General features: G+C 42.3%; 1 protein-coding gene across 6 annotated transcripts in view; it reads right to left on the bottom strand.

Annotated features, from left to right (window-relative positions):
* The window catches only part of SETBP1 (SET binding protein 1), a 371,229-nt gene that overhangs the window by 78,883 nt on the left and 266,585 nt on the right, over positions 1–25,761 (bottom strand). The window lies entirely within an intron of this gene.

Below are 25,761 nucleotides of genomic sequence, written 5' to 3'. Positions count from 1 at the left end.
TTCTGGATGTGGCCTGAGAATGTGCATTTCAGACAAGTTCTCAAGTAAAGCTGATGCTATGGGTCTAGGGTCGCACTTTGAGAAAACACTGATCTAACAGAATAAACACAGATCCAGAGAGAAATACTGTTTTGTAGAGCTGCAAGTTCACAGGTCTATAAAAATGAGTGTTTTCTGCTTTCATACCTGGAGGAGTTGCTGTCTCCCTAGAACCATGCCTTGAGGTCTTTCTACCTGTTGCACATAAACATGACCCGAATCTAGAGAGGAGGAAGTTGTTTCTTAAGTTGGCAGCAGCTGTGGAGCACTTGTCTTCCTGCTGGAAACTTCAAGACATTCATTCAGTGTAAGCCATTGCATGCTTGAGAAAAAGCAAAAGGCCTTTGGAGATTCCTCTCTACACTCCTGCTTGTCAGAGAGGATGAGACACTGGGGGGGATTGAGGCTGCTCAGATAGGGTCTTGGCTGTCTTATATAGCAATGAGTTTCTAGACACTAGAATTTTTCCTTAGGAGAGGGATGTGGAGGAAGGTATTTGCAAATCAGAGAAGCGATTTGAGGTTGGGTAACCTCTAAGTTTCCTTCTAACTCAGTTATTCTATGATCTATGAAACTGGCTCTTTTAACACATATAGTAGTGAAAGTTCCTCATTTCTACCTACTGAAGCCATAGTTTATAACAAGATGCAACTTGTAATCGAATAATGCTGAGCTCTGAAACCATTTACTGTGCAAACTATATCCTGAGACTTATTTAGGCAATCAATTTACAAAATACGTGTCCTGACACTTGTATTAAAATACACTCAGTCATTCTACATCCTCTTAACCTGCTTTATTGACTTCTTGGCATCCATCAATATCTGAAATTCTGTTATAGACTTACTGCCTTGCTTATTGTCTGGGCCCACGGAGACCAAAATACAAGCTCAGTGAGAACAAACGTTACCTCTCCTGGCTAGCTTCAAGCATAGCGCTCAGTGATGCCCAGTACACAGTGGCACTGGAACAGCATCTGCTCAGGGGATGAACTCTGAAGGTTCCTTCACCTCGTGAGTATCTACAGAGGTTTTCAGAAATGCGAATTCAGTAACAGAAAAGAACTCCTGTATTTATAAATCTATTAAAGGAAAAACATGAATAAAAGAACAAGACTGTCACATATTTCACCTCTGGCAGCCAATATATAAACAGTAGATGGTGTTCAGGAAAAATAAATATTAAATCATGTCAAGTGAGTTTTCTCAAAACAGGACCATGCTTTGTTTCTCTCAGAGCCTCTCTATGCAAGAGTTGATTTTTACATCAGTGCGGATCATTTGCTAGCACTTAGGTCTGGAACACTTTCTTCCCAAATTCTTACAGCAAAACCACTAGCTCTAGCAATGAGGCTCAAAATTTCAGATTTGTTCAAAAATGTCATTCCACTACATGTAGTGGAATCATATAGCCGTGATCATTTCCATGGACCAAGCGTTACTAAATCATCTTTGTAATTATGAAACATAATGCTATTCAGAAATCTTCCCTGACTACCATTTTGTGTCAAGATCCTGGACTGAACCTCAATCTGAGCCAAGCTCCTAATGGATACTGCCACTAGGACACTAAATTTGATTAAAGTAAGGCAACTCCTTTGAAGTCATCCTAGAACAAAGGGCCAAAAAAATATGAAAGGCTTAAGGATAAAGTTAAAAACAGGCAGTTTCCAGGAATAGAGTTCCAAGCAGAAAAATACTGAATAGCGGGAGCAGACCTCTTGGATTACAATAGGAAGCACATGCAGATTTGGGTTGGGTCTGTACGGGCCCATGAGAGTCCATTTCATCAAGTGGTTGAGGTGTCATTCACCAGATGGGAGCCCAGCCCTGCTCTATGCTCAACTTCCAATGCAGGACACCAGAGGTGAGAGGAAAATCTCACCTACCGAAAACTGATGAGTTCAAATCCATACTTGCTAAAGGAGAAAAGGCACCAACTCTGAAGTCAGAGGGATCTGGGTTGAAGCTGGGGTCAGCTACTTATTAAATACATGGTCTTAGACAAATTATTCATTCCTTGAGGCTCAATAGCCTTAATTTTCCTTTAAAATAGGGAAAGTTCTGGTGGATGTGGTGGTCATCACAGTGATTACCGTCACCAACACTGTACTGTATATTTGAAAGTTGCTCAAAGAGTAAACCTTAAAAGTTCTCATCACAAGTAAAAAGATGTGTAACTCTGTGAGATAATGAATTTAACTAGACTTATTATGGTTATTATTTTGCAGTACATACATAGAATCAAATCATTCCCATATATACCTTAAACAAAGTTACATGTCAATTGCGTCTCAATAAAACTGGAAAAAAAATGGGATGATATTGTCTATTATCAAGAGATCTGAGATAATTAAAGATATCTTATGAGAAATATCAAATGGCATTGCATTCTGGAGCTTTGTACAAATGCCAGCTGACAGCTCTAATTCTCTGCCATCACAGGCAGGCACGTCAGGCCAGGGTGGAGGGGACTGAAGGGGCCTTGGTAAACATACCACATCCACCCACAAAATTCGCAAGGCTGGGTGCTGTCCACTTTGTTAGGGATGCAAAAAGAACACAGCTTGCCATTTTGACATTCAGTAACAGTCCTCCTTTGAAATTTTGTCTCCTCACTTGTTAAATGGAGTTAATCATATTTAGCCCCGCCTACCTCAGGAGGGCTTTGTGAGGATCAGCATGTAAAGGAGGTGAAAGGTGCCGTGAGGAGTGTAAACTCTGGGTAGAATTATTCTACTAGTCTTAGATTCTGAATGCTCACTTTCTGGCTTCAGTCTCTTTGGGCTTCGTGATTATTATCACTGTGAAATGTAAGATAAAATGACATTGTTTCCTCTGCAGAGGCAGACACCTCATTATGAAGCCTGGCTTCTGGCTTCTCTCCTGCCCCCTCTGCAGTAGGAATAGAAAAGAAGCTCGATTGCAATAAATGTGAATGTGATGCCTCTTGAAATCGAGGCCTTTGAGGGTGAAGTTTGTATTGACATTCTTAAAAAATGAGCCTGTCTCAGTGTTTTATGTCATCAATTGTGACTGTCAGTTTCCTCTGTAAGGAGAGGAATAATGGAGCTATTTTTTCCCTTGCTCTTCCCAAACTAGTGTTGCCCATGGGCTGGGTACCACCCTGGCTGCAGTGGAAGCAGGGATCTGTTTTAGCAAGATGGAAGGTTTTATGATGCTATGTACTTAATTCCAGACTCAAGAATCGGGAGAGTGTGCAGCCCTCAAGCTGAAAGGTGTGTCATACCACTGAACCTTTTGGTACTTGACGACTATTCCTTAGAAGCTGGGGAAGAACTTAGGAACTAACCAGAACTTTCTATCTGCAGTGCTGGGGAGGGGCACTCTGGGACAGTCTCCTCTCAGCTGCATGGCCCTGGGCTAAAGCTTCAGGAACACCAGTGTTTACAGGCAGACTGACCTCTGTGCATTGAGCTTGGCTGCCCTAAGATCTGCCCCAGGTTACAGAATCATTCTGAGAAACATGGTTTAAACTTCTACCAGGGAAACATAAAAAGCACAGTGATTTACTAATAAATCAGAAGACAATTAAGGTTAAAAAGTCAATGCTCAGGAAACATCAAGGATCTGAATTAAATCAACATATCAGGGTAATTCAAAGGCTAGTGCCTGGAAGGCAGCATTTTATTCACAATCCAATTCATCTATCAAGCAGCATTTCCCCCACTCGTGGGGCTCTCATTCTACAGAATGATTTGGGACGTTTGCCAGCTGCAGCCAGTTTTTCTGGCTGGTGCTCATTCTGGATTGAACATTTGCCAGGGTTTATAACCAAACTTAGATTGAGCTTATCTCCTGTCCCTCCATTCTTTGCTCTTTTTTTTTTTTTTAATTAACTCTCTTTCCCTAGAATATGTTGTGCAAACATGCTTCCCCTGTTTCTTTTTCTGTAAGTATCCAAAATAGAGCAGAATGTGTCCAAAAGATATCACCCTGGGCTCTTTTTAGCTGGGATCAGAAAGAACATAAAGTACATCCTTGGGGACAATTTGAGAACCATTTCACCTGATGATTAAGCAAAGCCTTTCAATGCTCTGGGAGATGGCCCCATGATGAATGTTAAGGAATCATTTCCGGGTTTGAGGTAGAGGAAACCTAAAGACAAAAAAAGCTGCTGTGTATTGATGATTTACCACACGTTAGAAACTCTCTCAACATCTTTATAGCCATCACCTCTTTTAATCTGTACAGTAAGTCCCAGAATAGACCCTATTTTTTTTTCCCCATTTTAAAGAAACTGATGCTCAGAGGTTAGTTATATGGTGATACGGTTCCAGTGCTAGTAAATTACAGAGCTGGGACTCTGTAAACTGGGTGCATGTATGTCCCAATCCAAAGGCCATTTTTTTTTTAACCTCAGGGTCCATAGGCTTGAGAATAACACCCATAAGAAATAAAAATACTTTTTGAGCACTTCCTATATGCCAGGATCTGTTCTAAGCATCATACATGAAGTCTTTCCTTTAATCCTGACAGCACAGCTAGCATGTAGGATACCAGTATTCATCACAAGAGATGTGATAGACAGGAGGTGAGGCATAGAGAAGGAGACTCACCCAGGTCACCCAGCTAGGAGCAATGGGGCCAGACAGCACTTGGAAGTCAGTGCCCCTAAGCCCCACTGATCACACTACCCATCCTGAATGGAATCTTGCCCCAAGGATCTGTACCTGTCTCTCTAAGCCCATAGACATGGGATGGCTCCCTCGTGTTCTGGTGCAGAGACCAGGCACCGCAGGGCTGCTAAGGGCCAGATTACTTCCCAGCAGCGTGGCTCTCTGAAGTTTACACCAGATTGCTAACATTTTTCCAATACTGGCTTTTTCTTTGTGGTTTAATTATTTACTCACTCAGGTTCATTTGCTTTGGAGCTTCTTGAATGTCAGAGCTTGAGATCTCAAATGCGAGCCAAGCTTTGGCCTTTGCAACAGCCCAAGGTTAATGCAGACCGCAAACAAGAGGCCTCCAAACCCCACTGAGGCTGTTGGTCTGCTCCCTGCACCTGCTTCCTGCTCCAGTGCATTTCCTGGGTCTTGTGTGAAAGGGGCCTCCATGCCCAGAGAGTTTCGGGTGTGCATGAATGTATGTTTCAATGAATGAATGATCACACACACACACACACACACACACACACACACACACCCCTCCCCCAATGCTTGTCTCGCCACTGACTGACTACATATACACACCCCTCCAGTCTACTGAAGGTGGTAATGGGGATTTGGAGGAATAATTCCTCAAAGTAAAGAGACAGTGGAAAGCACGCAGGCTGGGTCTCAGGAGACCCGTGTTCTAGGCCTAGCTTGGCCATGACCACTTGGTCTCAGCCAGGACCCTTAACCCTCTGAGCCTTGATTCTACCATTCTTAATTTTAGAGGATTAAGCTAGATTAGCATTTCCCAAACCAACTTCTGCAGAATGTTAGTGTTCCTTGACATGTTAATAGCTGGGTTTGGAAAAATAAGACTTGTGCAATCAGATAAGTTGGGAAAAGTGACTTTTCTTCTATGTTCAAGGCTACGAGATGTTACATAGTAATCAAATATTTTTTGTTTATTCTGATATTTAATTAACTTGAGTATCAAACACTTTTTTTTCACAGAACACCCATGAACACTTCTTGGGGTGCTGGCCATCCTAAGAATGAGTTTGAGGATAGCACGCAGTCTCAAGCCCAGCATCTTCTGCGTTCAAACTTTAGTAACTTAACAAATAATTAATACATTTGTTAAATGACTGCATGGCTAACATGAGAAGAACAGGAAAAGGCATTTGGAGGAGAATTTATTTTCATGTAAGGCAATCAATTGACAAGACAGTAGAACTGAAGTATAAATCCATCTCTTTGGTCAAAGTTAAATGGATGGTCCCTGCAGGTGAGATGCTGAGTGTCCCACATCCAGCAGAACTGAAGATGCAATGTCTACCCTAGTCCCAGGTTTCACTGATGAATTTCTTTTTTAATGTATAAGTGCTCTTAAGGTCAGAGAAATTCAAACATTTGAATCAAGAGTGCTTATCTCCTTGGATCTGAGGATTTCTAATTCTATCTTTATATCCCTTACTGATCTCCAGACACCGTGTGGCATTGATAACAGGGCTACACACAGAGAATTTAATAAACAGGTATGGGTCAAATCACATTTCAAAAAGTATCTTCGTGACGTGTGCTTGTTCACAAAGACGAAAAGGATAGTAATCCAATTTTCAAAGAGAACCACTTGCAGGTTAATTTGGTATTTTGTATCTTTGTTTTATTGGTCTTCTTTTTCTTCTGAATGTAATATATTTGAGTGGAAAATAAAATTTATAAAGGGTTTGTGTTATTTAGGTAAAACTGCTCACTCTTCACCCATCTTGTTCACAACTGTGAGAGTTTGGGATTCTCTTATTTCATTTTAAAAAGATCAAGTAATACCTTCTTTTCTTCATTGCATTGGTTGTTTGGTTGGTCCTTGTTTTCCCAGGTTTGGTAGATATAATCACCTCCCCCTGGGCAGGGCTCAGGAGGCCACATCAGTCACCGGGGGAGTTCTACCAGATCTGAATCGTAGAGAACCTCTCTGGGCCTTAGCTTAAAACCTCCAGGCCTTTTATGCAGTGAAAGCATCACCATATGAGAGACGAACAATCCTAAACACACCCCTCTTTCTCCCTCTCCCTCCCCATCCCAAGTTCTATAGCTCTTGACCACAGATATTTTGAAAAGTCCTGCTCTAAGGCATAACTCTGAGCACATCAATCACCCTGTCTTCTACCCCCTGCCAGTTTAAAGCCTTTGAGTTTAGTCCAAAGTGCAAGGTCAAGAGTCAAGCCTCTCTACTGATGGAGCAGCCCCTCCTCTTTGTTTCTCCAGAACTGCCCTGAGCAAGTCCCATACCCTAGGCTGCAACCTCCAGGATCTTTCTGTGCCCTAACAGAACAGGAGGCATCATGACTCCTGTCCTTTTTTTTTTTTTCTTTTCCCTTTTTCTTTTTAAGGCCATACCTGCAGCATATGGAAGTTCCCAGGCTAAGGGTCGAATCAGAGCTGCAGCCGCTGGCCACAGCAAGGTCAGATCCAAGCCGCATTTTCAACCTTTGCCTTAGCTTGTGGCAATGCTGGATACTTAACCCAGTGGGGGGAGGGCAGGGATCGAACTTGCATCATCACAGACACTGTGTTGTGTCTGCTGAGCCACAACAGGAACTCCATGGTAAAATTGGTCTTGATTCTCATTGCTGCCAGTGCTTGGATCTGTGCTTTCTATTCAGCCAGCAGGCCCTTAGAACTGCATCCAAATGCCACCTTTTCTGGCCCTCCAGGGAGTATGGACTGCTCTCTTCATCCGGCCCTACTGGACCCCGGGGACATACCATTTCAGTACCAAAGGCATCTGGTGTCCTTCTCTGTCTGTAGAAACATCTCTCATAGTATAGCAACCCCTTGAGAGTAGTGACTGAGTCATACGGGTCTTTATGTATAAGAGTCCCTGACACCAAATAAGTAGATGTCCTACACATTTTTCTTTCTTTCTTTCTTTTTTGTCTTTTTGCCATTTCTTTGGCCACTCCCGCGGCCTATGGAGACTCCCAGGCGAGGGGTCTAATCGGAGCTGTAGCCGCCGGCCTACACCAGAGCCACAGCAATGCGGGATCCGAGCCGCGTCTGCAAACTACATCACAGCGCACCGAAACACTGGCTCCTTAACCCACTGAGCAAGGCCAGGGATCAAACCTGCAACCTCATGGTTCCTAGTCAGATTCTTTAACCACTGCGCCACGACGGGAACTCCTACACATTTTTCTTTAAAACGATTGCATGAATTTGAAATTATACCAACAATGATACAGTCTACTACACACCAACCGGGGTCACTGTATACTAAACGTGAACTAAAGGCTGGCATACCATGGGTGCACAATATGGGTTTAATAACAACAGTAATTATAACCATATTTATTGCATGTTTCCTATGAATCAGACCTTGTGCGATAATTTTGAAGGCAAACATACCCTGCACAATGGAAACTATTATTACCTCTATTTTATTTTATTTTTTGGCCATGTTCATAGCATGTGGAAGTTCCCGGACCAGGGATTGGACCTGTGCCACAGCAGTGACCTAAGCTGCTGCAGTGACAATGCCAGATCTTTAACCTGCTGCACCACAAGAGAACTCCCTATCATTATTTCTATTTTAAACTTGAGAAATCAGAGGCAGAGATCGCTCATATCACTTGTTCTAGATCACTTGGTTTGACGTCTTGGGTCAGCCTATTTCTTTTCCTGGTTCCTTCCAGTCCACTACCCTAAGTCAGAGGAAGCCGGTCACTTTTCGGCCTGGATTGTAAGCAAATCTCTGAGGGATGCTTCCTGAGGGAGTAATAGGAGTTCTCAGCTTTGCGGGCAAAATATATGTCCCTACACATAAGAGTGCAAAGTGATCAGATATGCAGGCAGGATTCTTTGACTCAAAGGCGACAGCGGACTTTAGGGCATTTGCCTGCCTAATTGATTGTGAGTGGACATTATTTGGGATTTCTCCAGGAATAGCTATAACACTTGGGGCCATAGCTGATCTGCTGCTGCAACAAAGCCACCCAAAGGGAGTGCTGAACAGAGTCAGGAGGTCAGGTGTGAAGAGAGGATGAGGGAGTGCAAGGTCTTGTGGAGTGACCTTTGTAGTAACTTCGGCTTCTCAACAATCAAGAGGATGTTTTGAGGGCTTGGGTAAAATTTCCTCTGGGCACAGGGCTACTAGATCACAGCTTCCCAAAGCAGGTAGCTGGTGTAGGAGGGGCAGATGACATTTTTACAAATAAAGTCAAACCTAGGCCCCAGCCAGCCAAGCGTGCCTGCTTTTCTTGGGACCACATCTCCAGCGTGCAGCCAGCAGAAACAAGACCTAAGGACCCAACCTAAAGTCGGTACTTTATTTGAATAAAAGACTCTCTCAATGCTGACATTTATAACTTCACAGGAAAGGTTTGGGAGGAGGGAGAAAGCGTAAAAGAACATTTTGTGTTGCGTTATGATGCTGCCAACAGCTTGTGGGTTGGACGGGGCACTGCGTTCCTAAAGATTAGACAAAACTGAGGGTTTCTTCTTCTTCTTCTTCTTCAATAGTGAGGAAATGCAAACCCTCCCCTCATGTCAGAGTCTCAATTCTTCAGACTTTTTATACAACTTTCCCCATTCAGGAGTAATATTTAACTGAAGGGAAATCAAAACGCTATAGCCTTTTTTTTTTTTTTTCTAGAAACCAAAAGAATTTAAAGATATCAAGTTTAGCTTTCTAATTCAATTTCTGAACTTTCTATTTTTTAATGAGAGAAAGAATGCTAGTGGATATAAGGAGAAGGCACATGTTTTTGTGATTACCAGAATTGCGGTGGTTGGTATTTTATGAACACGCCACAGAGCTGCAGCATAAGGACCAGTGAGCATTCAGAGTGACCCCCCACTTCCGACCCCCACCAAAGAGAAATGTCAGCAAGAAATTCAAAACAAGGGAGTCATTTTCCTTTTCACATGGGATAAAACACAGATTCTGAACTGTGACAAGAAATGAAGAGTGAGAAATATTTTGATTTAATACATATTCCGAGCCACCTCCTCCTAGCATGCCAGCTACACTTGAATTGCAGACTGAGGTTTGGTTGCTGGTTAGCTGTCAGGGTGTGCTCAGAGCTAGTCATTATAACTTAATCGCTCAGGCAGGGATTAGAGGAAAAGTCACTGCTGCCTACTTATGAAGAAATGGTTTGTTCAATCATTCGGACATGTCACAGAATTGCAAGATGGCCTGGAACTACTTAAATGGTCAAGGGAAGTAATATCATGACTGTACTAATCTGTGGAGGACCCAGTAGTCCCCACACTACGTCTTTAATCCTAGGGGTCCCCTCTTACTGGCAGCACCCCATCAAAATCTACCGCTTCACAGAAAGCTCTTTGACAAGGCCACCTGGCTAGTCCTCCTCACAGAAAACCAATTAAGTCAAACAGACCACACATGCCCCACCACCAGTCACATTTTTTTCTCCCCAATTATATCATGTTTTGTTGTTCTTTACTTATTTCATTTGCTTTTTCTCTCTTCTGTGTCAACTAGTAGACTATATACTCGATGAATACCGAAGCTCTATCTTTCTTTGTCATTTTTTATACTCCCAAGAGTTTTTTTTTGGGGGGGCCACACCCATGGCATATGGAGGTTCCCAGCCTAGGGTCCAATCGGAGCTGTAGCCACCAGCCTATGACACAGCCACAGCAACGTGGGATCTGAACCATGTCTGCAACCTACACCACAGCTCACGGCAATGCCAGATCCTTTACGCACTCACTGAGCAGGGCCAGGAATCGAACCTGAAACCTCATCGTTCCTAGTTGGATTCGTTTCTGCTGTGCCACAATGGGAACTCCCCCAAGAGTTTTAAAATATATATGTAATGAGTAAATGTTATAGCTTTTCAGAGAACACTGTCTGTACATGCATATTAACCCCAAGCTCTTCCTTTCCTTTCTCCACTTAGGTAAATCCAACCTACTCTTTAAGGTCCAGATATGGTACCACTACTCCAGCCTGCACATGAATTTCCCTCTTCTGAGTTCTTTACCATACAGCTAAGCAATCTGTGGTTTGATAATTGCATTTTTTTTACTGCATTTTCAAAATTATTCATAAGATAGACCTTCATCTACCAGATCACCAGGAGAAATCTATGAAGAACACAGGTAATTAGTCGTGAGGCAAATGTTAGTATCTCCCCCTCTGACAGTTGTTTTGAAAGGAAGACAGAGCATATGGAAGCACGAGGTACCTGTGTTCAGGGGTCAGCGGGAAGTCCCAGATGCTGGAGCTTAGGGGGAGTAGTGTCTGGGGTTCAGAGAGATGAGGGAGAAGGGGAAGTAGACAGCCTGGACCCTATGCTGCTAGGGAGCCACTTGAAAAGCACAAGGAATGCAAAGGCACAAATACCTTCAGGAACAAAGATCAGCCCCTGCCTAATAGCCAGCAGGTACATCGGTTAAAAGCACAAGGAATTGAATGGGAACGGAACCTAAATGAGACTGGAGGCAGAACCTTGTCCAGAACTTGTAGTAAAGAAGGCAGTCCTGCCCACACCTTGATTTCAGCCTCCTGAGGATCTAAGCAGAGGACCCAGCTGAGCCTCTGTGACCTGTGACCTACAGAAACTGTGGGATAATAAACTTGTGTTGTTTCAAGCTGCTAAAGTTGTGACAGATTGTTACAGCAACAATAGAAAATGAATACAAATTCCACTATTTCTCTTATCGCTGCATTTTTATGGCTGGGGTAGTAGATAAATTGGTCTTCAAAACAGGCGCCACTGACAAATGCTAACAGATTCCGGCTGCGCAGACCAAACGCCAGAGGGTTGAAACTGCCTCCCTCTTTCAAGAGAACTTCCAAGTCCTGTGGATGATGCCGACACAGTGAACTGGCAGTTATCTTTGGGTGAAATGTGTATTTTGTTACTTATCCACCATAACCGTCTAATCCTGACACCTATCTTTGTCATCAAATACAAGTGTGGTCCAGCGGACGTCCGCCCCTCTGTGTGCATACATGTGTTCAGAAGGAGATTTAACTTCACCCCAGTGAGAGCATAATTGGGAGAGAAAGCCTGCTGTTTAAAGAAGACTTCTATAGAAATCTGCTGTGTTGTATTTTCTGTGCTTGAATATATTATCCAAAGTGGAAGTGAAAGGAAATGAACATTATTAATGACCGTGTGGGAAGCTATGTGCTGGATGCTTTCGTGTATATTCTCCTTTCTTTGGCTCTCATAAAACTCTGCTAGGTAGGTATTAATAGCCTCATTTTTCAGATGAAGAAAAAGAGGATCAAAGAGGATCAGTTGCCTAAGGTCAGGCTACTAGTAAGTGGGGATTTAGCATCCAAATCTACATCCAAGAGACTTTAACTCCCAAGCTTTTAAATACTCTATGCTGCCTTAGAAGTTGCTGAATTTATTTTTAAGCTACTGAGTTGTGTCCTGTACAACCTGAATTGTATTTGAATGAGTCCAGACAGTCTTACCTTAATAAAGATAAATAATACAAGGCCATATATGAAAAAGCCCTGAACTGAAAGTGAAGATATTAGTTATATCAGAGAAGCAGGAGATGCCAGAATAGTTAAGGAAATAAGTAGGTAAGATCTGGAAGCCAGATGGAAAAGGAGAGGATGTTTTATGTGAAGGAGGCAATGTGGTGACTTTGGCTTTATAAACTCACTTAGATTCAGATTAAGGGCTAATTACGGTGTTTTCTGTAGGATAAGGAGAAGATTTAGCAGAACTCCCAGCAAGGGAATAAGCTGAAAATGATCAGGAAACAAGGTGAGACTGGGGGTAGATAATGGAGGGTCTTTTAAACCAGATAAAGAATTTTGAATTTGATGCAGTAGGAATGGCTACATCTGGCATCAGTTATTCATTTACCTATGGCTGCCTCCATAGATGGTTCATGGAAAGCTACTGCGTTCTTTTTCCATTTCCATAATTAATGTATTTCTTTAGTTACAGCCTAAAGGGGTGGGGCATGGGAGATGGAAACAAAAGAGCTTTGCTGGGGCTGACCATTGCCAAAAAGATCACCCGAGTGAAAAATGAAGTAGAGAAGCACTGCAAGCATTGCTGTAGCCTGAGAAGGTGCAACTCTGACCTGGTGGAAGGTCGGCCCAAGGGAATGAAGTATTTCTGGGATCTGAAGGGCTTCCATATGCGGGGGGGAGCTGACAGGCTGCATCAGGGAAATCAATTGAGGGAGCCATTACAGCATCCTCGCCAGTCTCAGGAGAAGAAACCCAGAAACAAGATTCTCCCAAGACAGACCACTGGGACAGAGCTTCTTCTATTGTAATTTATGTCAACTGGAAGGAGGAAAAGTCAATGAGAAAAGTTGTTTTAGCTATTTTATTTGATAAAATTTTATTTGTACTGTCCCTGAAGACTTGAACTCTGGAAAATTTTGCCTTCTCCTTTGCCTGATGCCCTGTGCAAATACCTGTCTCAGAGCCTATGTTGATGCAGGCTTCCTGGTTGAGGAAGAATGGAAGGAAAAAACAATAGTTTGAAATGGGAAATATTGGCTTTACAAACTCACTTAGAAATATCCATAGATTTCCAGGAAGGAAAATAAGCAAGTACAGATGGTCCTTTGTGTCATAAGCCTATAACTAATAGCTGGTTCTTTCTCTTTAAATGCCCTTGGTATGAGTGACTGCAATGCTGACCAATTAGAGCAGTTATAACTTGACTTGTTCTGTGTGTTTGTGGTGTGTGTATGTGTGAGAGAATGTGTGAAGTGAGAGTGGTATTCATAGCACACGCTGGCTGGTTGCATTTTCCATTGCAGGATGGAGCTGTGGATCTCAGGCTTTGGAAAACCTCCCCCACCCCCACCCCCGTCAGATTCTGATTTGGAAGAAACACTCAACGCCCGGCAACTCCTGGGAAAATTTGTTGGCAACTATCTTCGGCTGTGACTAATTTGTCCCCTTCCTGGTTGCTGTCCTGACGCTTGAATTCTTGTGGAGATCTTAAATAGGGCAGTCTGGAAATCTGGATGGTTTTCATGCCCAATTGCTGCTGAATTTATTTTTAACATATATTCCCATTTGAGCAATGACACAGAATGCAGAAGGAAAGGTTATGACGGCCAGTTCAGGGGAGTACTTGAGAAAATTGAAAAGATCAGGGACCAGAGTGGTGATGGGGAGATAGGAGAAAGAGGAGGGATGGTGGGGGAGGGGAGCAGGCCCCTGGGGAGGTGGGTTGTGTGGGGGAGGGGCAGAAAGCAAAGGAAGCAAGGTGAGCAGTTACTATCAGCTGGGGACCTGGGCCTTTACCTGATCACAATGGCTATTTATTTAGTGGGATGGTAGGTGATTTTACTTTTTTCTTATATGCATTTTTCTATATATCCTGAGTTTTCTTCACTAAAGGCATTATTTTAGATGATAAAAGAAACAATGTGTTTTTCCAAATAATCATTTATTCTATGCAATGGGTAGAGAATCTGTTTTCATTGTTGTTGTTGGGACCTCAAAGAAAAAAAGAGTATCTAGTGCTAAAGGGGTTCCTTACTAAATCAGGAGAAATTCTGACAGAATTTTAGGACTATGGCACTCCTACTAAAGGATGCCAAGATGGCCCATAGATCTAACACTGCTCAGTACTATGTCTTACACATTACAGACTTAATGCTTTATTACCTGCATGATCAGAATAAAGTAAAAATATAACTAATAGCACAAAGGGTATGTCTTAGAATAAGAGAAACCTCTTTGGCTCACTAGTCTTTCATGGAATATAAGGCACAGCAACTGGTTCAGAATGATAGTTCTTTCACTCAATCCCAGTTCCTGGTGGATGTTCAAAAGGGCATCAAGTCTCCTAACAATTTACCTAACATTGTAGATGACACCCCAAACAAATGGTTTCCTTAAGGGCTTGCTCTGTTCTCTTTTTATTTTTAGCCTATGTCACGTCTAAGATGCAAGTTTTTGCATGTTTCCTACTGGTTCCCTAAAATTTCCTTTAAAAAATAACAAAGTCTGAAGTTCCTGTCATGGCTCAGCAGAAATGAATCTGACTAGCATTCATGAGGATGCAGGTTCGATCCCTGGCCTCGATCAGTGGGTTAAGGATCTGGCATTGCTGTGAGCTGCAGCTCGAATCTGATATTGCTATGGCTGTGGTATAGGCCGACGGCTATAGCTCCCGATTCAAACCCTAGCCTAGGAACCTCCATATGCCTCAGATGCACCCCTAAATAGACAAAAGTAAAAAAAAATTAAAAAAAGTTTTCAATAGTAAGTTTAATGTTTTGTGGTTTAGTGAATAAGACTATTCTTGTTCTTCCTTTGAATCTCCTTTGTGATGTCCATGGTCCCTCAGGTCCCCAGATGAGGTGAAGAACTGAACTGGCCTCACACCCTGGAGCTTGGCTAATCCTGACTCCAAAGAGCTCTCTCTCTCTCTCTCTCTCTCTCTCTATATATATATATATATATATATATGCCCATATACATATATATATATACACATATATATGTATATATATGCTTTGCTACTTTATATATACATATATATATATAAAAGTAATTGTAGCAAAGTTCAAATTGTTTATTAGCAATTCCAACAATTAGCTAGTTCCTTATTTGGGGCTCCAATATTTAACCCACTGGCAATGGTTCTTGAGGGATAACTCAGAAGCTGCATCATGCCACTGACCTTGTCAAAGACTTAGGAAATATAGTGTGAAACCAGGAGGTGATGGAAGAGGTCAGGAAACCTGGAACCTAGCATTCTTCTCTGTGCAGAACTGGTTCAGTGACTTTGGACAAAAACTTTAACTCTCTATATTTTGATCTCCTTGCCTGTCAAGTGGGAGAGTAACACCTATCTGTAAATCTCAGTGGAGTCTGAAGATCAAATGAAAGTCAAGGAAATGTGCTTTGAAAACCACAGTGCCCTGTTTAGATGTAAGGGGTGACTGGGATGTAGCCTCAGGGGAAGCTTTTTAATCTATCTGGGTTCTTAGAGCCTCCATCAACATGGGAGCTGTCTCCTGATCCACTCTTGCCCACCTTCTAAAGCTCCCTAGGCCCTTCAGTGAAGAACAGAAAAACCACAGCAGAGGCAGCTCTTGGGACTTGCTTGCTCTACTCTGTTAATTTTCCCCTCTTAATGCTTCCTTTCTATCTGACTTGTTTTGAATCCTTCTGCAATAGGGAAAACACTAATATCAACTTGCTTTTGCAATGTGTACCAGCTTATTATTCTGAAAGTTATTGTATGGGTCCTTTTTCCTGTAGAATGAATATCTGCTTCTAGGCCTTAGTGGGTAGACTCTCATTATTTTAATTGCTTCACTTAATCTCGTCTCCTGATTGCTTTACAAGGTTTTTGAGGAAGGAAAGCATGTTTCCTGTTTCTTCAGCATTTCACCCACTACCTAGCACCAAGCTCACCACCCTTCATGCCCAGCGCCCTTTAATAGCACTGTGTCCCTCCTCCTTTCAGGATGCAGTTTCACATCCTCTGCATGGCAACTATGCCTCCTAAATGCCCATCCCCACCCAATGGCTAACTTCAATCTAGCTAGGTGCCTTCCTGTACTCCCACATATGCCTATCTCCACAGTTCTGCCCATTTGGTGCCTCACTCATTCACTCTTCATCCATTCTCAAAGGTGCAAGTCCACGATTTTGTTTCTCACCAAACACTGTTATCCTCTCTGATCCTGGATCACCATGGCTCCTGTGGTTGGCCACTAAGTTGGCATGGATTAACTTGGTCCACCTTTATTCTCTGGATGCTTTATGTATGTTAATTTCATCTCTTTTCAGTATAGTGTAAGGAACTTGAGATCAGGAGTTCTTCCTTGCTTTTCTTTTGTTCTGGTCTACTTGTTGTATCTTGGCATTATGTTATATGTTAAGTAACAAAGAGCTCTCAATCATTTTTTAAGAATGTGAGTTCTTTATGAACCAGCACAAAGGTCTTCACAAAGTAGTAAAGACCTCTCAAAGAGAACAATTAATCTCTAGTCTATAATACTTTGCACTTAGTAAACATTCAGTAAAAGATCCATTTACCAGAATTTTGATAACCTGTTCCTCCATACACTCACAGTAGTTCAGCTAATATCCCTGGTACCACAAAGAAGAGTTTTTAGGAGTTCCCATCATGGCGCAGTCGAAACGAATCTGACTAGTATCCATGAGGATGCATGGTCGCTCCCTGGCCTTGCTCAGTGGGGTTAAAGTCCAGCTTTGCCATGAGCTGTGATGTAGGTTGCAAACGTGGCTCAGATCCAAAGTTGCTGTGGCTGGCAGCTACAGTTCCAATTTAACCCCTAGCCTGGGAAGATCCATATGCTGTGGGTGCGGCCCTAAAAAAAAAAAGGAATTTTTAGAAGCTTTCAGAAAGCCATCACCATGACCTGCGTGTCTGTGGGGCAGGAAAAGTGGAGCCTTGCCTGGAATCTCTGACCTCTTTTAAATATTATAACCTTGACTTTTTCAATATGTAGCTTTCAAGGGAAGGCAGAATGACATGGTATAAAGGGTTCTGGCATTGTTTTTATGCCCCCTGAATTGGGGTACTTTAGTCTTAGGACCTGCTAAGGATGAGTGTGTCATTTCCTATCAAGGGCTGACTACAGAAACAGTCTTCTTAGAAGCTGGAGCACTGCTTGAACCACAACAAAGTTTCGCTTTCTGCACCTGCAGCCCCCATTTTCTCATCACCCGCTTATTCATTAACTCCTTGCTATCTGGTTTTGGCACCTAGCCCACCACACAAAGCACTAAATACACAGTTGTTAACTTTTCTGTTGTCTTCAGAGCCACCAGAATGTACATACATATTTTCATCCATCCTCATCTTCCATGAACTTGGCTACTTCTGGCCCTAGTGGCCACCCCATTCTTCTAAAAATTATTCTGCCCTGAGCCCTTGGTTCTCCACCAACATTTCGGTCATTCCTTCTCTGCATCTCCTGACCCTCTTATTATGCCTCTTCTTTAAGGTGAAGAAGGACCCCCCTTCTTCACCTCAGCACTCCTCCGCCCCGGGCCCCTGCCACTTCCACCTGTTTTTCTTCATTCCCTACAACTCTCCCCTTTGGTAAATCTCTATCTAGCTCAGTACAGAGTCGCAATGCCTGCCTTAACAGCTCAGCCCTTCACACTCCAACCAGATTCCCTCTCTGATTTCTGTAATTCTGTTCACGTGCACCCACTCTTCCAGTCGCCTGAGGCTAATGTATCAGAGACACCTCTGACTTTAGCTAAAGAGGGAAAGAGACGCATCAGGGAATGACTCATTATTATTTGTTTGCTCGAACACCTGAGTGAATAATGATACCTTTGTGATGCTTACAATCTAGAAGGTGGGGTGGGGCAGGAAGGGTAGGGTGGTGGGCACAGTTCAAACAAGAAAAGGATAATTACAATATCATATGAAGAATGCAAAGATGGGGTAAGTTTACCCAATCCAGATTAGGGGGAGTGAGCTGTTGGGAAAAATCACAAATTATAATTTGGCCTTTTCATGATTTTGCCTGAATAGTGAAATGGCTTCTTCATCAAGCACAAGCTCTGAAGTGTGGGGAAAAACCCTCATGAGTACAGCATTCTTTTCCAACCTTATCTACTGTGCTTCCCAAACTTCAGATCCTTACCTTAATAAAACTAGAGTAAACACCATTTCCCAAACAGTTTCTTGGCTATTTCTACCTAAATACCCTTGTTTACAAGGCATTCTTTCTACTCTGTGCCTGTCCCCACTCCTTCCTATCACCACCTCCCATCTCCATTCTCCGAAAGACTCTTCCATCCTTTAACACCCATCTTGAATAGTAACTAGTATACAAAAGCATTTCATGATCCTACCTCTCCAACCCCAGTGAAAACAGGGAGGAGGCGCACTCTCCTTTGGACAGCCCCAGCGCCTTCTCTGTGACTTTGTGATGGCCCTTAGACCCTGCCTTGTAATATGAGTTGCATTTGTTTTCCTCCCCTAGATTACAGGGGGAGGAAATCCACAGGAGGACCTTCTGGATTTTAACCTCTCTGAGGGCAAAAGCATGGAGTTGCTCATCCTTAAATTACTCTCACAGGACTGCACCAAGCCATGTATATACCAGACACTAAATAAATAATTACTTTTTTCTCTTATTTTTATCACTTCCCCTTGAATCCAGCCAATTTGCGTTAAGAGCTATATGGCACAAGCCTAGGCCACAATCCTAACAAATATTCAGGCATATCACTTGTTCATTTACACAGACTAGAGATGGTTCTCTGGAGGGTCCTTCCAAAGGTGCCATCCTTATCTCCGCCCAGTGTCAGGCCAGCCTTTGGAAGGCATGCTTTACTGCTTTCTGTGGCCAAGAAAGGCTCCAGTTGTATCAAAGCCAAATCTGTCAAAACTGTGACTTCTCTACACCCACACCTGAATCTTCATAACAATTCTCAAAGCCACAGAGGTATATATATAAAACTTCCAACAGGACGGAGGAACGTTTGCCAACTGTGGGAAGACAAATGGCCTGGAGACTTCATGCTCCAAAGGTAGATTGCTTGATTTCTGGTTCAACATACCAAAAGAGATGCTGTGAGTCTGTCATTTTTTTTTTCCATTGCCAGAAAGTTATGGGTCATAACATTTAATTTGATTAATTCCTAGTTTCCAAAAGGAAACCTTAGGAGGAATCGTGGGAGGCTCGATAAAATAAGTATGTGTAATTGTTAAGACAGAAAAGGAAAAAAAAAAAAAGACTTCCATCAGAGCCCACAAAGACTGTTTCTAGTCCCAAAAACGAGTCCCCAGAGATGGCCTGGAAACCAAATTATTGTCAAAGAAATGCTTACCTTTTACAACAGCTCACAGCAAAAGAAAACATATAGCTTAACGTCTCTTCCACAACTCACCTTTTTTTTTTTTTTTCTTTTCTCTTTTATTCTCTCCTTCTTGCTCCCTTTCCTTCTGCCTGATGTTGAACTTTCAAGTCTGAGCTCTCCTGCCAATTGGATATGCATCACTGGATAAGTCATTTGACCTTCCTAAGCCTCAGTGTGCTGATCCGCAAAATGAGATGTTTAGGCTACATTATTAAGATCCTTTCACCTTTGAGTGTGAGTATAAATACATGTTTGCTCTCTCTGCTTCCATGCAATCTGTCACGTTAGTGCTCTAACTTATTTAAGATGGTGACTGTGCTTTCAGCCTGTACTAGGAAGAAGCTAATTTGCTGGTGCAACCTATGAGGTTCTATCTTTTGGAAAGGTAAGATCAAACAGCTAAGGCACTTGAGCTAAAGATCAATGGAGCATCACATAGATTAAGACATGGACCAGAGGAATCTGTTTAGAACCTTCACTGAATAGCTAATTAATTAGCCAACTTGTGGGCATTTTCTTCCTAACTGTCCAATCTAGGGGTGTGTGAGTTTGTATAAAGTTGAGATTTTTAGAAATTCAGACTGTCAGGTCTTGTCAGGATTTTTATTGTCCTGGTCTCCCTTGGGAAAACTGGGAGTCAAAAAGATAAAGAAGTCTTTCAGCTGGTTAGTGAAAGAGATGAGATTGGAACAGGTACTCATAATCCTGCTAAACCACACTGCAGCCATTAGCTAATTAATCTTTTACTTCCTCCCACAGGATGACCTAGAATTCAACTTGGATTAAGGTTAAACAGACCACACTTCATCAGATTTCCATTTTTACTCTTTCTTCTTTCCTGGTTTTAACCTTCTCTTCCTTGAGTCTTCTTCCTTCTCTTCCAGTTTTAGAAAACTTTCCTCACACACGTTTCTTTTGTAAGGTTTTCATGACATTTCATCCATGAGGTTAATTTCCTCATCTGGATGACTGCTTGGAAGAGCTTTTGTACTGCTTTTGGCTTGGCCATCCATTTCCTGCCTGTGAGTGACAACCGAGACTGCCTCCCAAAATGCCCACAGTGCCGATAGGAGGAGCTGGCAAAGGGCAAGATGGAAGCCCCAAGGAGAGATGGCGTCAGCCAGGCTCAAGGGACTCCAGTTCCCTACATGGCAGGATTCTGATATCTGAGAGGTGAGCTAATAAGGATGAATTCTCAGCATCCATTCATCATGAGGGAAGTACTTGACACTGGGGACTCAGGATGGCAGTTTTAACTAATAATGGCCCTGGACTTTAGTAAGTTAGCAGGTATAAACTTCTCTTCTCACTGTTTCTCCATCTGTTGGGAGCCTGGATAGCAGTGGTCAAGATGTCTGGCATAGTTTTAGGTTAAAGTATGCCTAGACTGTTTCCAAGAGGTTGGAACAGAAAGAATATCACTCACACTAGAGACCTCTTCCCTCGCCTCACAAGAATAGGGCTCTGAGAGCACACAGCATCGTTCTGACTACGTATTGCCAGTCTTGGACAGGTCTGCTCTTCTGGTAATCTGCTGCATGTCAGAGTGCATGAGACAGTGGAGCCTGGTGGGAGCGAGACACAAATAAGGATAAGGCTTCTCTCAACTCTGAGAGTCTGTGGATTGCACCTTCCCAGTATGTATCCATTATTTGGCCCCAGGCAAGCATTTTTACAAATGAAGATTCACCAGATGGTATACATTTAGAAAATAGGTCAGAAGAACCACTGCTTTCCCAAATCAAAGAAGCAGTAGACAGAAGGAATAAAATACAGAAAAAAAGATAAAGAGTCTGTGTAACTTCTTAGCTCTATATGTGTTGTAAGGGGGCTACAAGACAATGTATCCATCTGCTGGGGCAGGGGGAATGGAGAACCAATGACTTTCCAAGCAGGAAAGAGGAAATGGAGTGTGAAACTGATGCTATTGCTAAATGGGGTCTCTAATTCCTCTCTCCATAATGGTAATGACTTAAATTTATATGGTGCCTTGCAACAGCTCTGATCTCAGGAACCATTCAAAGTCCTTTCCTCACTCTGCTCCTAAATCTGGTCCTCAATAGGGTAAAGAATGACATCTACATTTATGCCATATCTATTTTGGAGAAGACTAGCTAGCTCATGTGAAATTGGACATTGCGATGCTATGGAAATGAGCCCAGAATGGAGAAGGAAGAGGTAGAAGAAGTTGTGCAAGTGCAGATGCTTATTTCTAGTCAGTACCATCCAAACAGACACCTTGACTCAGATAAAGTCTCTGAAATACCTTAATACCTCCAGTAACCTCAGCTTCATCCTATCTGTCTCCTATCTCTTTGGAGTACATTACATTAAGGTAAATGCTTTTCAGGGAGTCTTGGCAAACTCTGATATTGAGTTCCAAGTGCTACTAAGAACATTTTTCCTGATGCCTTAGGGTTTCAGGCATAGAGGGGAATTTTAGGTTATAGGTAAGGAGAGGCCAAGCTTTAGAAGGGAGAGGAAGGAAGGGAATCAGGTCTGTTCCAGTAAGGTATTCAACAAGACGCATAGGGACAATGGGCATAACTCCATACAGACACAGAAGCCACTGAAATTACAATTCATTAAAATGCCTGATGGGAGGGGGAGGGAGTGGGAGGGATCGGGAGCTTGGGCTTATCAGACACAACCTAGAATAGATTTACAAGGAGATCCTACTGAATAGCATTGAGAACTATGTCTAGATACTCATGTTGCAACAGAAGAAAGAGTGGGGGAAAATCTGTAATTGCAATGTATACATGTAAGGATAACCTGACCCCCTTGCTGTACAGTGGGAAAAAAAAAATGTTCACAACTATACATAAAATAGATTACTAACAAGGACCTAACTGCATAGCACAGGGAAACCTACTCAATATTCTGTCGCAACCAATATGGGAAAAAAATATATATCAGATTCACTTTGCGGTATACCTGAAACTAATACAACATTGTAAGTCAACGATACTCCAATAAATATTTTAAAAAAGCTATTGTAAAAAAAGTATTCATAAAAAACCCTCATACAACACAGAAATCAGCACAAAGCAGTGGCATAAATAACTTAGAGAACTGGATTTCAGTAAGGACAGAAGTGGAAACCTTGTCAACATATTCATTTCCAGACTGATATTTAGAAAAGTTTAGGCCATAAGAAATCCTCCTTCATTGGTTAGGAACTGAATACAGGGATGCCTTTTTGTCTTAATTACTCCCTTTTGTACTCATCACATAATCACTGTGCAGATGCCCTAGGGGAAGGCATGCAATTAGAGAGTAGAGTGGGTTCTGAGAGGAAGGGTGGTGGAGGAATGTTGGGGCACGAGGCTGGGGACCAGGATCTGCGCTCTAGTCTTGGCCTTAACTAGCTGGGTGACATGTGGTAGAGTTGCAATGCAGTGGGCAAAGCCTTTGGCTTAGAATGAAAAGTGACAGTTTTCTGAACAGAGACAGGTCACTTGATGTCTGAGACTCAGTGTCCTGATCCATAAAATAGGAATGCAAATAGTTCTCTTCTAAGATTGCAGAAAAAGTGTTATAAGAAATATATGTGATTTAGAATGGATAAGTAATGAAGCCATACTTTATAGTACAGGGAACTATATAGCACAATCTCTAGGACAGACCATGAAAGAAGATAATATAAGAAAGGGAATATCTATATCTACATATATCTATCTATATATTCCTACTACATAGCACAGAGAACTAAAGGAATATATATACATATATGACTGGTTCACTTTGCTATATAGCAGAAATTAGCGCAACCTTGTAAATCAACTATATTTTAATAAAAATAAATTATAAAAAAAGAAATATATGTGAAATGTTCTGGACATATATCCAGACAAAACTATAATTCAAAAAGATACATGCACCCCTATGTTCATAGCAGTACTAGTCACAAAAGCCAAGACACTGAAACAGTCTAGATGTCCATCAACAGAGGAATGGATAAAGAAGATGTGGTACACATGCATAATGGAATACTGCTCAGCCATAAAAAAGAATGAAATAATACTGTTTGCAGCAATACAGATGCAACTAGAGACTCTCATACTAAGTGAAGTATGAGAAAGACAAATACCATATGATATCACTTATATGTGGAATCTAATATAATACAAATGAACCTATCTATAAAACAGAAACAGACTCACAGCCATAGAGAACAGACTTGTGGTTGCCAAGGGGGAAGCGGCTGGGGGAGGGATGGGGTGGGAGGTTGGGGTTAGCAGATGTGAGCCATTATACATGGAAAGGATAAACAAGGTCGTACTATATAGCACAGAGAACTACATTCACTGTCCTACAATAAACTGTAATGGAAATAATGTAAAAAGAAAAAAACGAGTGTATGTATATGTATAACTGAATCACTTTGCTATTAGGCAGAAAGTAATACAACATTGTATGTCAACTATATTTCAATAAAAATACGAAAAGAAGAAATACATGTAAAATGGCTTTATGGAAACATACCATACAAAAGAGGTCTGGCCCAACCCCCTGAATTACAGATTGGCAGACAGTTACCCAAGAGGTGGGATGCCACGCCTGAGGTCACACAGAATTCCTAACATAATTGGGTCCGGTACCTAATTCTTTATATGTATGTATGTATGTGTGTATGTGTATGTGTGTGTGTGTGTGTGTGTGTGGTGTGTGTGTGTATGTATATATATATATACATATTTGGTCTTTGCAGGGCTGCACCCATGGCATATGGAAGTTCCCAGGCATATATTTGGTCTTTGCAGGGCTGCACCCATGGCATATGGAAGTTCCCAGGCTGGGGGCTGAATTGAAGCTGCAGCTGTTGGCCTACACCACAGCTCACAGCAATGCCGGGTGCTTAACCTACTGAGCGAGGCCAGGGATCGAACCCGTGTCCTTGTGGATACTAGTCAGATTTGCTACCACTGAGCCATGACGGGAACTCCCCAGTACCCAATTCTTAAGCAGAACTCAGCTTTCTTTCATGACGTGGTCATGATCCCTACTACTTTCCATCTCACATGGCTGGCTGAAAAAAACACATATGTTGGGGAACAGGAGGGAGAATTTTAAAAGCGGTAACAACCACCATGTGAATGCAAACACAAGAAGTTTTGTATGGCTAGAGTGTGGGTGTCTTCAGAGACACACAGTGCCTGGAGATGAGCTCCTTGATGGCTCATTCTCATCAACCAGAATCCCACCGTAATACAGTCCAAACACACAGAAGTCCCAGTAAGACCGCTGAGAGCCCTGACGAGCAATCCTGGCTGGTTTTAGCCTCTGAGACCTTGTTTCTTAGGTCTGTTAAATTAGGATTCTTGCTTGTAGGTTCTCAGAAGTAACACAACATCATTGTTTTCTAGCTAAAGGATGCCAAGAAAATTTAAAAAATAAGAATGCCACGACAAGTTCTGGTTCTATAGATCAATTCCACCACACTGAAAGAGAAAGCCACAGTACTTCTCACGTGAGTTTAATCTTTTAGCAGCTCCTGTCTGGGTGGACTTAATTTGGGTTTGGCACAAAAGAACAAGCACCTTCAACAAAAAGCTGATGATCAGAAGCGGGGAAACCCAGAAGAGCACATTCACTTTGGGCAAACGTGAAGTGTGGGCCATTCATCACCTTGAGCAAGTGCAGGAGACATGACTGCTAATTGGACTCTTCATTAACCAAGGAGAACATCCACTGCGACAGCTACTCACAAGCTAGCAGTGATTTGGGGCAACCTTCAAGTGGCTTGTAACTCATAATCATAGTTCTTTCTGAAATCTGCTGGCCTAGAAAATGTCTCTAAATCCTCATAGCTAGACTGCCTTCACCTTCACTAATTAGGGACTCCCCACGAAGGGAGAGGACAAGCAAGGGGTATATGTCAGAAACGGAGGTGAAACAGTAATTCATGGATGATTAGTGCTTGAAACCATGCTTTGGTCAGAGGGCTTGTACTATCTGGAAGCAGGGAGAGCATGAGGAATCCTTTTAGTTCCTGCAACTCCTAAGAAAGGAGTTTCTACTCTTTTCCTAGTAAATAACTAATCTGTTCTACAAGAGTCTTATCATCTGTGGGATGTGTTGATGGGGACAAAGGGATACTTAGGCAGAAGTATAAGACTTCCGTGGCAAGGTGGGTTTATGTGGGTGGGCAGGTTAGCAATGTTACAAGGGATGAACTCTTCCTGGCAGCAATCAGTACCTCAGTTTAGAGATTAGTGGGCAAATCCCATACCCAGTGGATATGCCAAGAGACACAGCGGTAAGATCC

Source organism: Sus scrofa, chromosome 1 (genome assembly GCF_000003025.6).
Source record: "Sus scrofa isolate TJ Tabasco breed Duroc chromosome 1, Sscrofa11.1, whole genome shotgun sequence".
Taxonomy (NCBI): Eukaryota; Metazoa; Chordata; class Mammalia; order Artiodactyla; family Suidae; genus Sus; species Sus scrofa.
Note: the sequence above shows the minus strand (reverse complement) of the source record. Positions and strands in the feature narration are given on the sequence as shown.